This window comes from Tamandua tetradactyla, chromosome 20, assembly GCF_023851605.1.
Source record: "Tamandua tetradactyla isolate mTamTet1 chromosome 20, mTamTet1.pri, whole genome shotgun sequence".
Lineage (NCBI taxonomy): Eukaryota > Metazoa > Chordata > Mammalia > Pilosa > Myrmecophagidae > Tamandua > Tamandua tetradactyla.
In genome coordinates this window covers 29,868,598-29,882,064 of record NC_135346.1, presented here as the reverse complement: position 1 = coordinate 29,882,064, position 13,467 = coordinate 29,868,598, and the positions used below count along the sequence as shown (strand labels likewise).

At 41.5% G+C, this 13,467-nt stretch overlaps 1 pseudogene; it reads right to left on the bottom strand.

Annotated features, from left to right (window-relative positions):
* Nucleotides 1–3,198: 3,198 nt before the first annotated feature.
* On the bottom strand, nt 3,199–9,872 carry LOC143664308 (ubiquitin-conjugating enzyme E2 variant 2 pseudogene; annotated as a pseudogene).
* Nucleotides 9,873–13,467: the final 3,595 nt, after the last annotated feature.

The following is a 13,467-nucleotide window of genomic DNA, read 5'->3' as shown; positions in this document are numbered from 1 at the left end:
AGATCTGCCCCCACAGGATTGGATTAAAGGAAAGTGGCTTTTCTGGGATACATACCAGCCTCAGACCAGCACGACCCACGAGCATGGACTGTCCTTCTCTTTACTTGTGTACTTTGATTTCTTTTAGTAAAGTTGTATACTTTTTTGTGGACCTGATATCATCAACATGTGATGTAAAAATATCCTGGAAACGTGTCCCTCTTAAACAACTGATGAAAGGAAAGAAACCACTTAGCTGGAACTATGGAGGATGGTAAAGGCTGGAGAAAGATGATGGGATCTTGTCTTTCAAAACTCTACTTACTTTCATAGAAACTATCAAATTAATTGAAAAAGTTAAATATTATTGCAGACTAGAGCATCATTATACATAAATCATTCATATTGTGCATATCACAAAATCAAGAAAATAATTGCATTTGCAAGAGAATAAAAATATTAAAATAACTTATGAGTAAATGTATCAAAGGAAGTAAAACACAGACACTGAACACTACAAGACATTGGTGAAAGCAGTTAAGAATATCTAAATAATAGAAAAATATCCCACATTCAAAAGACAACATTTAAAAAATGGCAATACAACCCAAATGCACCTACAGATTTAATGAAATGTCTATCAAAATCCCAGCTGATGTCCTTATAGAAATTGATAAGTTAGTTCTGAAAACCAGGAATTGTTTTTATCCCCATAATTCAAATGAAGAAACTGGGGCTTGGAGAGGTTGTATCACATGTTTAAATTCACATAATAGTAGAGCCAAGATTTGACCAGGCTGTGTGATGCTGGAGGGGGCAGTTCCTTCCCACTACCGCACACTGTTCCTGGAGCACAAGAATAAGGTGCCAGGATAAGGTGCAGTCAAAAGTAATAATCCCTAACATTCAAGGCTGTAATCCAGATTTCAAAAGTAACATAGAAAATCAGGTTAAAAAATAATTATTTTATAAGTAAGTCAGTACCATTCAGCTTTTGATATATATATACAAACTACTATCTGCCAGGAGGATATATACACTTTGTTGCTCAAGATACAGAAAATTCCTGCCCTCATGGTGCTTGTAGTCATTTTATATTTGAGAAAATTAAGGTTGAGAAATTTTGAGTACCCTGTGTCATTTCATCCTGCTTGTTGGTGGCAGACTGTCATTCAAACCTAATCACTGGACTTAGCCGCCAAACTCTCCTGCTAGTGGAAACATCTATGAATAGGTTTTCATTTTGAGTGGTTGCCTATAATCTTTTCTTACCCCTGAGCTGTAGAAATATTCAAATAATCATCTAGTAAGTTGCCAAAGATATGGATCAATATGAATGGATAGAATAGAGCAGGATTTCTCAATAGTGGCACCATTGACATTTTGGCCTGGATAATTCTTTCTTGTAGGAGGTTGGTCTCTACCCACTAGAAGCTAGTAACACCCCTACCCCCCACCCCACCTCCAGTTGTGACAACCAAAAATGTCTCCAGATATTGCCAAATGTGCCGCAGGAGGCAAAATTGCCCCTGGTTGAGAACCGCTGGACTAGACTGAAAAAAAAAATTAAAGCAAAACACACACACACACAAAGGACCCTGCCTCTGCTCCAAGCCAATGATATTGTTAAATACATGGGATTCAAGTCATACTGGAGGTTAGGACCTCAAAATATCATTATCATTAGTTACTACACTTGATTTAAGCCAACAGGCCGAGAAGTGATAAAATATCAGTTAGTTAAAATAATTCTTGAAGTAACTTAGAAGCCCGACACCCCACTTTTCTCTTCAGCTATGTAACGATAAGGGGCCATGTATGAATCTTACGTGATTTTTAAATACTAGAGTTATTCTCAGTGGAGAGAGACACTCAGGCAGTGAAAGGCAAGGAACTAAAGGGGTCAGCAGCTCTATTGGTTCCACCTCATGCTAGCTCAGGGCCTCCATCCACAGAGTGCGGTGGCAGTGGGTGAAATAGGTTTTCCTACTCAAAGTGTGGTCCATGGACCAGCAGCCATCTGTATCTTCTGCGAGCTGATTAGAAAATGAGGAAACTCATGCCCTACCTCAGTCCTACTGAATCGGAACTTGCATTTTAATTAGATTCACAGGTGGTTGTTTGCATTTTAAGGTTTGAGAAGTAGTAGTCTCTGGTATTCCAGTGCACTTCAAGAATTGACAAGCACTAGTCTAGGATAGTTAAATGATTCTCTTACTCTCACTTCTGCTGACTGTGCATGCCTTGTTGGAAACTTGTCAGCAAAGCACACGATTTCTAAGCTTGTTCTCTTGTTTCCTTAACCTCCATTGTAAGTGTGGTTCTGGGTAGGTGAACAGTATCTTTGAATTTGTTATTAGGCAGATATTGCTGAAGGTGGAGGTGAGATTTGGGAGTGAAGACCATGCTGTGTGGTGGATGTGTGCGTATTTTGGGGTTCATGACTTCTTGTAAGCTGTAAGCGGTGGAAGCTATCCTATGTGAAACCCCTGTCCTCCTGTACATGTGCGAAAATCCATCTCTACCAAACATTAACAGTAAGACCTTGGAGAAATCACCTGACTTCTCTCAGACATCACGCTCCTTACCTCACAGGTATAGTATCTGTGAAACAGTCACTGGAGAGGCTTCAGGAGCAGGGAATTATTAAAAGATTTCAGAGAGTGATCTTGAGCAAATCGAGTATTTTCCCCTTCATTTTCCCCCCTCTTCCTTGTGGCTTTCAGTGCCCATAGCATTTGGGTCTTGCTCTTTTAAAGACTGCAGCCAAGTTCCTCTGCAGCAGCGTGCCCAGAACCGCACCCAGGAGTCCCGCTGTATCGTGCCTCCGACATGCTCCTCCTGTACAATTATGGGCTCCTTGTGAGCGCTGCTCCGTACCTGTGGACGGTCAGATTTTCTCTGGGCTCCGATGCCCTGCGCGTGCTGCCCCCAGCTGGCCAAGGCGCTAACTAACCGGTGTCGTTATGACAGGAGGCCTGGCATTCAGTCCCCTGGATTCCTTCCACACGCTGCCCCCTCACCCCTGTGAAAGAAGCCACGGATGTAGTTTTTGCAAAATTTTAGCATAAACAGGATAATCGGAATCACCTAGGAAGTACATAATAAAATTTCCAGGGACTGGCCTCCAAAGACTCCAGTTCATCAGGAGGGGCAACGGCAGGGAATCTGATGGATGGTGATACCTCTGTCCAAGTGAGTCAGAGGTGCAGCCGGGCATCAGGGCCGCTGGTCCGTGTCGCGTTTCTCAGAGTGTGATCGGGGCCTCTCCAGAGCAGATGTGAACTGGGGCTGCCTAAGAGAAGTGCAGGAGAGAAAGCAGGAAGGGGCCAGGGTACAGTCCTGGACGCGCTGCCACAGCCGAACTTGGCTGCAGTCTTTAAAAGAGCAAGACCCAAATGCTGTGGGCACACAAAGCCACACGGAAGAGGGGAAGACACTGAAGGGGGAAATACTCAATTTGCTCAAGATTGCCCTCTGAAATCTATTTCTAAGAAAGAAAGAGACAGAGGAACCTAGATGCTCCCTGTTATTAAAGTACATTCATTAGACTTGAAGCCAAATAGCATAATGATTAAAAATAATTGAGCCTGTAACTTCATTTTTTGGTTCCTAAGTAAATACTTTCAAAAGTGAAGTCACTTGGAAGTGCCAGCCAGTTGAGGAGAAGGAGGGGAGCAGTGCAGCCGGTTTGTCCTTGGTCCCGGGCAACTGAAAGGAATCTTTTGATTATCTCTGAGGACAAGCGGATCTGGTTTTACTTGGGTGAATTTCTGAATGGCCTTTCAGGTCAGAACTTTTATTTTATTTTATGGCTGTTCTGGCTGCCAGGTACATTCTGCACCCTGGATGCCTCTGCCTCTTCCAGCCCTACGAGTCCTGGCTGCATGAACAGAGCCCAACACTGGAGAACCAGTACAAGACGACACTGTGCACACAAGGAAAGAAACCAAACACTTATAAACACCTCTCATAATCCTCACAGCCGTGCTGGGACGTAGGCTCTTTAGCTATCTCTATTAATAGTAATTTTTTTCTTGCAGAAGAGAAATGTGCCTATGAGAACATAGCTTGAAACTGACTGTCAGAATTTGAACTGAGGGCCTCTGACTCCAAATTTACTCATCCAATTTATTACTGAGAGTAAGAATGTATCAAATTAGGGGCAAGATTTCTGCTATGCTGATGGCCAATACTTTGCCGATTTTTCAGTGCTGACCAGACGAAGAGTCCAAGGACAAGGTGTGGGTCCGTCTGGGAGGGTGTGTCCCTCTGTGAAATCTGTGCTACTCGCTGTCATCTGCTCCTCATGTGTCTGCAGCAAAATGTCGCTCCAGGAAGGGAAGAGGCTCCCTCTGCTATTCACTGGGACAACGTTTTGAAAATGGGGAGGGAGGGGCCCTCTGAGAGGCTGACTCTGAACAAGGCACAGGCCAGAGCGAGATGCACGATCAGGGAGAGGACAGTGTGCAGGCCATGCTGGTGGACTGAACCGTGCCCCAGTTAGGACATGTTCCTGATCTCGACCTGCATTCAGGTGGGTGTGGTCCCACGGTAAGAGACATAGCTCCAAGATGTTAGCTCAGGTAAGGTGTGGCGCCACTGAATCAGGTTGGGCTTTAATCCGTATTACTGGGGCCCTTTATAAACAGAATAAATGATGGAGAGAGAGGGAGAGAGAGAGAGAGAGAGAGAGAGAGAGAGAGAGAGAGAGAGAGAGAGAGAGAGAGAGAGAGAGAAGGAGGGAGAGAGGGAGAGAGGAGCGATCAGAAGCTAAAAGTCAACGAAATCTGGAAGAGAAAGGAAAGACGTTGCCACATGCACTGCCTGTGCCAACACAAAAGATTGCCCACCAGCCAGAAGATACCGATCCTGTAGGGAAGCAGACCTTCTAGCCTCTGAAGCCATGAGCCAATAAATCCCTGTTGTCAAGCCAACCCACTGTATGGTATTTGTTTTTGCAGCCAGGAAACTGCAACCCCACGTCTTCAGGGTGATGACATGGAAGTGGGTGCAGCCAGGCTCATGCTATCAGCTTGCCGAGCCCCTCTGAGGGCTGCAACCGGCTGCAGGCGGTGTGCTGTCTGGGACATCGAAAACCACAGGGAGGGTGGAATCCTCAGTTACTAGAATATTCTCATTGCAGAAAATATAATATAACTGATTCCTTCCTCTGATTTCCGAGACCTGTGGATATCGTTCTTGGAACTGGGAATTGGTGTTGGCTCATTGTGATATCAAGTCTAGGAGACAACCCAGGCCTAGAGTTCCTTTCCACAAGCACCCTGACACCCACACTTACATATGTACTCCTTCTCCTTCGCTTCTTCCTCTGTCTTCTTCTTTTGTTGATTTACGTACTTACAATGACACATTCATGAATAAGTTATTGTTGTAAAAACTTACACGATAACACAGAAGTACTTAAGAAAAAGGGGTAGTGCCCCTTCCCCCCTCACAGCCACCTCAACCCCTCCCCTCCCCAAACATAAGGGCGGGGATGTTTGGCTGCTTTGTTTGCTGCTGGACCCCCTCCCTGGGCACAGACCAGGCACACAGCGGGCACTCAACTCACATTTGTGCAATGAATAAGGGAATCGCCTTCAGCAGGTTGCTGTTATCATTTTTCTACACTTTCAAAGTCGTATGTATATATAGTTTACCCTTATACATACCTTCATACATTACTTCTATACTGCGTGCCTTGTACTGCAAGTTTCTTTTATTTTTACTTAACAATACATCTTAGAGATCTTCCCTTGATCTATCTCTAGAACTACCTGATTTAAAACTGCTGACTACATACACCAGCATTACTAAACCCCTCCCATATGGACAGTTGTGTAAATTCCTTCCGTTTCTCACGATTTTGAGTGATTCTGTCATCAGCCTCCTTGCACGTGCCCCTCAGTGCCCAGGTGTGAGTGTTTCTCCAGGAAAGACACTTGAGGTGGACTTGCTGGGTGGGTGGGTGCCTGCTGACTGTCCCATCTACTGGAGTGGATGTCTAGAAGCCTGAATTTCCCTGATATATGGTGAACTGGGGAGAAATTTCCTTTCCTAAGAGTGGGAAGGAATGTCAGTGTTGGGCTTGGATGGAGCTGCAAACACACACACACACACACACACACACACACACACACACACACACACACCACACCACACCACGCCATCCTATCCCAGCCATAAACTGATCAGGTAGGATGGGGTGGTGAGAGACGACAGCTTGGTGACCTCCACCCAGTTCACAAGACCCCTCCTGTCTTGGGAGTTGCTGCCGGTTCCTCAGCTGACCCTGGGCAAGGTCATGCTCCACATCCCTTACAAAGGTGAGTCTGGAGAAAACCATCACCATAGCTTGCTAGTCTGCATATTCTGGTGGCTACCAGGTCACTCCTGGTTCAATCTCTCTGACAGAGCGTCAGGCAGGAAAGCAGAGCAGTAGGGACAAAGGCCCTGGGGTCACACTGTCCAGGTTCAAATCCCCACTCTGCTATAGCCTGTCAGCTGTGAGCTGGGGTGTGTCACTCACACTCTCAGTTTCCTTATCTGGGCAGGGCGTGTGTGTGTGTGTGTGTTGTGTGTAAGGTTAGTATATCTTTTATTGACAAATGAAGCTTCCTTTTTCATGGAGCAGATAGTGCTCAATACGCATTTTTATTATGAATGTTCACAGCATAGCATAGCCCCTGGACCAAGTAGTTGGTCATAAATGTTTGATGAGTAAATGATAAATGCATGAACGAACTGGAAATCAGGAAGCATGTTTTAATTCCATTTCTGCCTCTGAATTCCCTTAACTCAAATGCTCCTACTCTACTAACCTTCCCTAAACATGCCCCCAATTTCCTATTCTAGTATTTTTACTAGTGGCTTTACCTTCATCTGGAATGCCATCTCACTTATTTCTGATTAAATCTTTCAAGAAGCTAGGAATAGAGAGCTTCCTCAACCTAGTAAAGGTCAGCTATGGAGAGCATATACTTAACATCATGCTCAAGGCTGCAAGACTGAATGCTTTACCCTTAACATCAGGAACAAGGCAAGGGTATCTGCTCACGCTGCTCCTATTGAATAGGAAAAATAGAAAATTGTACTGGATTTGTTCCCTGGCCCACACACCTAAAAAAAAAAGTACTGGAGATCCTAGCCAGTTCAATAAGAAAAAATAAGAAAAGAACCAGAAATGGTATACAGATTGGAAAGGAAGAAAAAAATTTTTTCTTTATTAGCAGATGACATGAATGTCTACACAGACAATACCATTATAATGCCACCAAAATTATGAGATAAATGGGATAAGTATAACAATATATATGCAAGATTTATATGCCCACACCTAGAACACACTGATGAGAGAAATCAAACTAGACCTATGTAAATGGAGAGACATATCGTGGGATTAAAAGACTCAGTGCTGTCAGGATGTCAATTCTCCCCATATTGATCTATGGATTCAATGCAACCCCAATCAAAGTATTGGCCCCTAGGCGTGAGCTGCTGTGTGCTGGGTACAAGCCCGAGCCCCAGTGCGCTGACCGCCAGGCCGCCTCCACCCTGGAGGGCTCTTAGAATATAAAACAGGCTGCTGTCCTCCTAAAAGTGCTGGTGAGGTTCGTATGTAGCTTTCAGGATCATTTGCGTCTTCAAGCAGGCAGAAGCAACGACCTGGCTCTGCCTTCTTTCTCCCTTCATCTCCCTAAGTCTCTCTCAAAGGAAGCTCCAGGCTTGCTGCACGCTTCTATTTTGGGATAGGCTTGACTTGGAAAACTTTTCCTGTGACTAAGTGGAAACCTTTGTCCCTGTACCCCGCACCCTGGATTAGGCTCCCGGAGAGCACAGAAATACAATCCTACCTTTCATTAGGGTCTTTGAGCATTTAAATATGACTAATCTATTCCCTCAGTTTTTCTCGTCTGCGGAACGTACTCTGTTGACATAAGTATTTGCCATATCTACTGGCTTGCTTTACTGTGTTATTAGTTGCCCTTTTCAGGGTGAGTTCCAGTTGATAAATATCCAATTTTATATCTGGCACCTAGAGCGGAATGCACAGTCCCATCAGCCAACCCAGAATATAGCAAGATTTGCAATCTCGTTTTGTTATGCAATAAGTCTCGATGTAGTCTAAACTGCATTAGTGTTTCGGTCTACTGAAAATTCACATTTGAAGCATGAGGATGTCTAAAACTTTGAAGCATTTCTTGCTATGTGTTGCTTTTAGCCATTTCTCTCACCTGTACTTGTAATTGTATTTTTTCATCTCTGAAGTACTTTTATTTGAAATAGTTTTCATTTTTCCTTCACTTTCGAAGAATAATTTTTATAAATATTTTTATTGTCAAACTTTAACAAACATACAAACATTCTTGATATACAAACATTTTATACATGGTGTACAATTAAGGACTCACAATGTCATGATGTAGTTGTGTATTCATCACCAAAATAATTTTTTGAACATGTATTTGCATCTCTCCAGTAAAAGAAATAAAAAAGAAAAAATCATACATACCATACCCCATACCCACCTCTCATTGACCACTAATATTTCAGTCTACTCAATTTATTTCAACCTTTGTTCCCTCTATTATTTGTTTTTTATCCATACTTTTTACTCATCTATCCATACCCTAGATAAAAGGTGCTTCAGAGACAAGATTTTCACAATCACACAGTCATAATGCCGTTGTATTTTTGAGTGTACTTTGAAGAATATATTCCATTTACTTTTTTTGATACTTTCCACATTTTATTTACATTTTAAGACTAACTTTAATTTCAAAACCACATATCCATACACATATTTCTTTTCAGTTGGTTTCACTTAAACTTAAATGCATAACTTGTTAAACAAAACTGTAAACAAATATTTACCATGCCTGTTATAAATAACACACAGGGAATGGCTTTTAACAGAAATTCATTAACACCCCCAACTTTTTTTTTTTTATTATAAATACAGGTATCAAAGCAATCCTGAACATATTTTTGATACTGCTCATAGTCAGCACCCACAATGCTCCAAAAATTAACACAATTTGCAACAACATTCATTGTATTTGCTACTTCAAACAATTTAAACTACAGCTTTTTCACTAAGCAAGTGGATAAAGCATGCCATTTTTGTTTTTCCTTCTTGGAATTAGTTTTCAGATGCACATATCCTTCCACAGCAATCTGACACTTCTTGCCATGCTTTCATCTTGTAAACCTGAATTCTACTTTGAGGACTCCAGGTTTATGTTTAAATGACAGTGACTTGATAAGAGAAAAAAAGAATTGTGCTGCATTTTTTCTTCCTGTTACTGGAAAACATATTAATATATTCTTAAAAATGTCCAGGTGATGTTTACCAGCTGTAATTCTTTCACTTAACGTGTGAGTATTCTGCAATGTGATACTTAAGACATTAACATGAGTAGAAGGTTGTTGACTTAAGACAAGTTTGAGATCTACTAAAATTAATTGTTTGTTCTCCTGGTGGCTGTGGAAGCTTCATATTGTCTAGACATCATTAGACGTCTTAGTTCTTCAAGTGTAACTTTAATGCTATACGAATTTTGCCATTTTGCTAACACTGGTATGCTCCGTGCATCCACCATTCCACTTGAATTGTTTATTCTATTCATATTAATTTTTGTTACAAATTTGACTGATGGAGGAGCCTCTGGGTATTTAGGTCCACATTCTACTTTCAGGTTATATATTCTGTTTTTGTAATTTGTCCTTGGTGGCCCAATAATCATGCCTGTCCACCTTGTAAGTGTCATATCTTCATCATCTTCCAGACTCCTGCTAACAGTACCATCGCCTACTCCTTTTTGTCCTTCTTCAAGTTCTTCCAACAAGGGGAAATTATGAGGAACATTAACTTCCATGGAGACCGCCATCTTTTCCTGCAGCCTATTTTATTTACTTCTTTTTTTCACTTTTTTAAACTGTATAATATATACAATATATATACAAAGCAAAGAAACAAAAAAAGCAATAGTTTTCAAAGCACTCTTCAACAAGTGAATACAGCACAGATCCCGGAGTTTGTCATGGCCTTGTATACGATCCTCTCATATTTTTCCTTTTAGCTGCTCCAGAATATAGGAGGCTAGGGGGCTTAAATACTTTTTTATCATCACAATTGACTTTTTTCTTCTTTTTTTTGTGAACAATAATATATATACAAAAAAGCTATAAATTTCCAGGCATAGCACCACAATTAGTTGTAGAACATATTTCAGACTGTGTGACATGGGTTACAATTTCACAATTTTAGGTTTTACTTCTAGCTGCTCTAAAATACTGGAGACTAAAAGAGATATCAATTTAATGATTTAGCATTCATATTCATTTGTTAAGTCCTATCTTCTATATATAATTTCACCATCACCTTTGATCTTTCCATACTTCTCTTTGGGGTTGTTTGGGCTATGGCCACTCTAAATTTTTGATATTGGAAGGGTCTGTCACTAATATGGGGTAGGGAGATGAAACTATCTGATGTTCTGGAGAGGGTGGGCTAGGCTTCAGGACATATCTGGACCAGAGATCAATCCTGAGGTTGTAGGTTTCTGGAAAGTTACTCTAGTGCCTGGAACCCTTATGGAATCTTATATATTGCCCTTGGTGTTCTTTAAGATTGGCTGGAATGGTCCTGGTTGGGGGTTGGCAGGTTATGATAGGTAGCAAGGTCTACCTGAAGCTTGCATAAAAGCAACCTTCAGAGTAGCCTCTTGACTCTATTTGAGCTCTCTCTGCCACTGATACTTTATTAGTTACATTTCTTTTCCCCCTTTTGGTCAGGATGTAATTGTTGATCCCATGGGTGCCAGGTCTGGATTCATTCCCGTGAGTCATCTCCCACGTCGCCAGGGAGACCTTCACCCCTGGATGTCATGTGCCACGTAGGGGGGAGGGCAATGATTTCACTTGCAGAGTTGGGCCACATCTGAGCAACAACAGAGGTCCTCCAGAAGTAACTCTTAGGCATGCCTATAGGTAGTCTAAGCTTCTCCGTTGCCTACATAAGCTTCACAAGAGTAAACCTCATAATCGACGGCATGGCCTACTAATTTGGGTGTCCCTAAAGTTTGACACAGTATCAGGGGATTCCTTGATATAAGGTTTAGCAGTTCCATATTCTTTCTCCCCTCCCTCAGGAGACTTTATCAAAACTTTTTGAGTATCTGCTTAATATACTCTAGGATGTTTCCAGGCATTACAATAATGTATACAGGATTAAAGGACCTCTTTCTTATTCTGTGCTTCTTGTGGTTCAATTGCTCAAATGAGCTATACAGATAGGTTGAATTAGATTATGCACTACAAAAAAATGTCAGTTTCAGATCAAATAAATCTTTCTTCCATTGGTCTCAAAGAGTATGTGTGGTTCTAAAATATAGACACTGTCTTCCTTACCCCTATATTCTGAATTACTTTAACTCCAACCTGTTAGGCTTCGTTTTTATCTCTAAATATCAGGTTATATATATAAAACAGCCTCTCAAAATCCAGAAATAATAATCACCACTCCAGATTCAATGTGTCTGCTCTAAAAGCTTACAATCTAGGCCCCTATTTTCTTTAAGCATTTTCTAAAGGTGACCACACCATTGTTGTGTTTTTTGTTTCTGGCTTTTTTGTCTCACCAAATGTCCCACATGTTCATTCATATCGTTGTATGCGTCACGACATTGTTCCTTTTTGTAGCAGCACAACCATTGTCCATAAGTATTCACCACTGCTCACCAATCTACTTCTCCGTCAGTGCATTCTTCAGCCACTGCATTCATCAGGCATCATGTAGAGGGCCCAAAGTCCACAGTCCATCAACATTCTCAATTTTAGATAATTTCGTTGTTCCCAAGAGACAGAAAACCAATAAACATACCCTCATTTAGAGGAAATCTAAACCTCCTCTTAACCCTTGTCCCTCACTCCATTATTTACCTCTGCTGCTGCTGTGGTAGTGCTGATGGTTTCCTTTTGAACATAGCTCATAGCATGCAATAGCAGTTTTCTCCCTGTACCCTGGACTTAAACACTCTTTATACAAGAATCACATCTTTGAAATAATTCTGATGAGAACTTATTCATATTTCTAGTGTGAGTCAGTGGGATACGTAAATCTATACAACTCCTTTCAATCTTGTTCATCTTCAGTATGGTAATATTACTTCTAGATCCACTAGAGAATCACCTTCGCTCCTACCTTTTCCCTTACTTTGGAATTCAACCTCATTAGCTAGTGGTTCGCCCATCTCTAGTTTCTATGAACTTCTACGTCCTCTATCTTCTGTATTACAAGCCTCTGATTATACCTTTATGCTGGTCATAAAAGTGGAATCATACAGTATCTACCCTTTTGTGGCTGGCTAACTTCACTCAGCATTATGTCCTCAAGGCTCATCCATCTTGTCATGTGCTTCAGGACGTCATTTTGTCTTACTGCTGCGTAATATTCCATCATATGTATATACCACATTTGATCCACCCATCTATTGATGGGCATGTGGTTTGTTTCCATCTTATGGCGATTGTGAATAATGCTGCTATGAACATCGGTGTGAAAATGTCTGTTTGTGTCATTGCTTTCAGCTCTTCTGGGTATATACCAAGTAGTGCTATTGCTGGGTTATAGGGCAACTCGGTATTTAGTTTCCTAAGGAACCACCGAACAGTCTTTCATAGTGGCTGCACCATTATACATTCCCACCAGCAGTGCATAAGTGTCCCAGTTTCTCCACATCCTCTCCCACATTTATAGTTTCTTGTTTGTTTAATAGCAGCCATTCTTATAGGTGTGTGTTTCATTTGCTTTTTATCTTACTTTGACATTTACTTCAAAATGTTTGAGATAGTGGTGAATTCTGATTCTATTTTCCCATGTTCTCTCTGTCCTTCCTCATCAATCACTTTGATTAGTGTCCAGAAGTCCCTTAAACATCTCTCCATTCTTCTCACTTTGCTAGATCTGCACTACTGTGACTTAGTTTGAGCTGCCTTTATTCAGAGGCAAAATTTTCATCTTAGCCCCTCCAGTCTTTTTACCACACAGAAGCCAGGCTGATGTTTACAAAACAGAAATATGTTCAGGACATCCTATTGCCTAAAACCCTACAGAAGTTTCTATTGCTCATAGCACCTGCATATTTCATCAGCTTCATGCATTTGGTATCCATTCAATACATATTCATGAATGCCCACTATGTCCTAGGAACAGTTCTAGGCATTGAGGATATAGCTTGTGAGCAAAATAATAAAAATTCCCTGCCCTCATGGAGGTTATATCTAGCAGGTGCTGACCTTGCCACTGTACCCTAAGCTCCCCGAACCCTACGCTCATTAGCCTTACATCCCTTGCTCTAGTCATTTTCCTCTTGGCTCAGGGCTATTGCACATGCTGGTCATCTTTGGAGTTCTTTTCCCTCTCTTCTTTGCCTATGTACCTTGTTATACTTCAGAGATTGAGAAGCACTTTTGTAGGGAAGT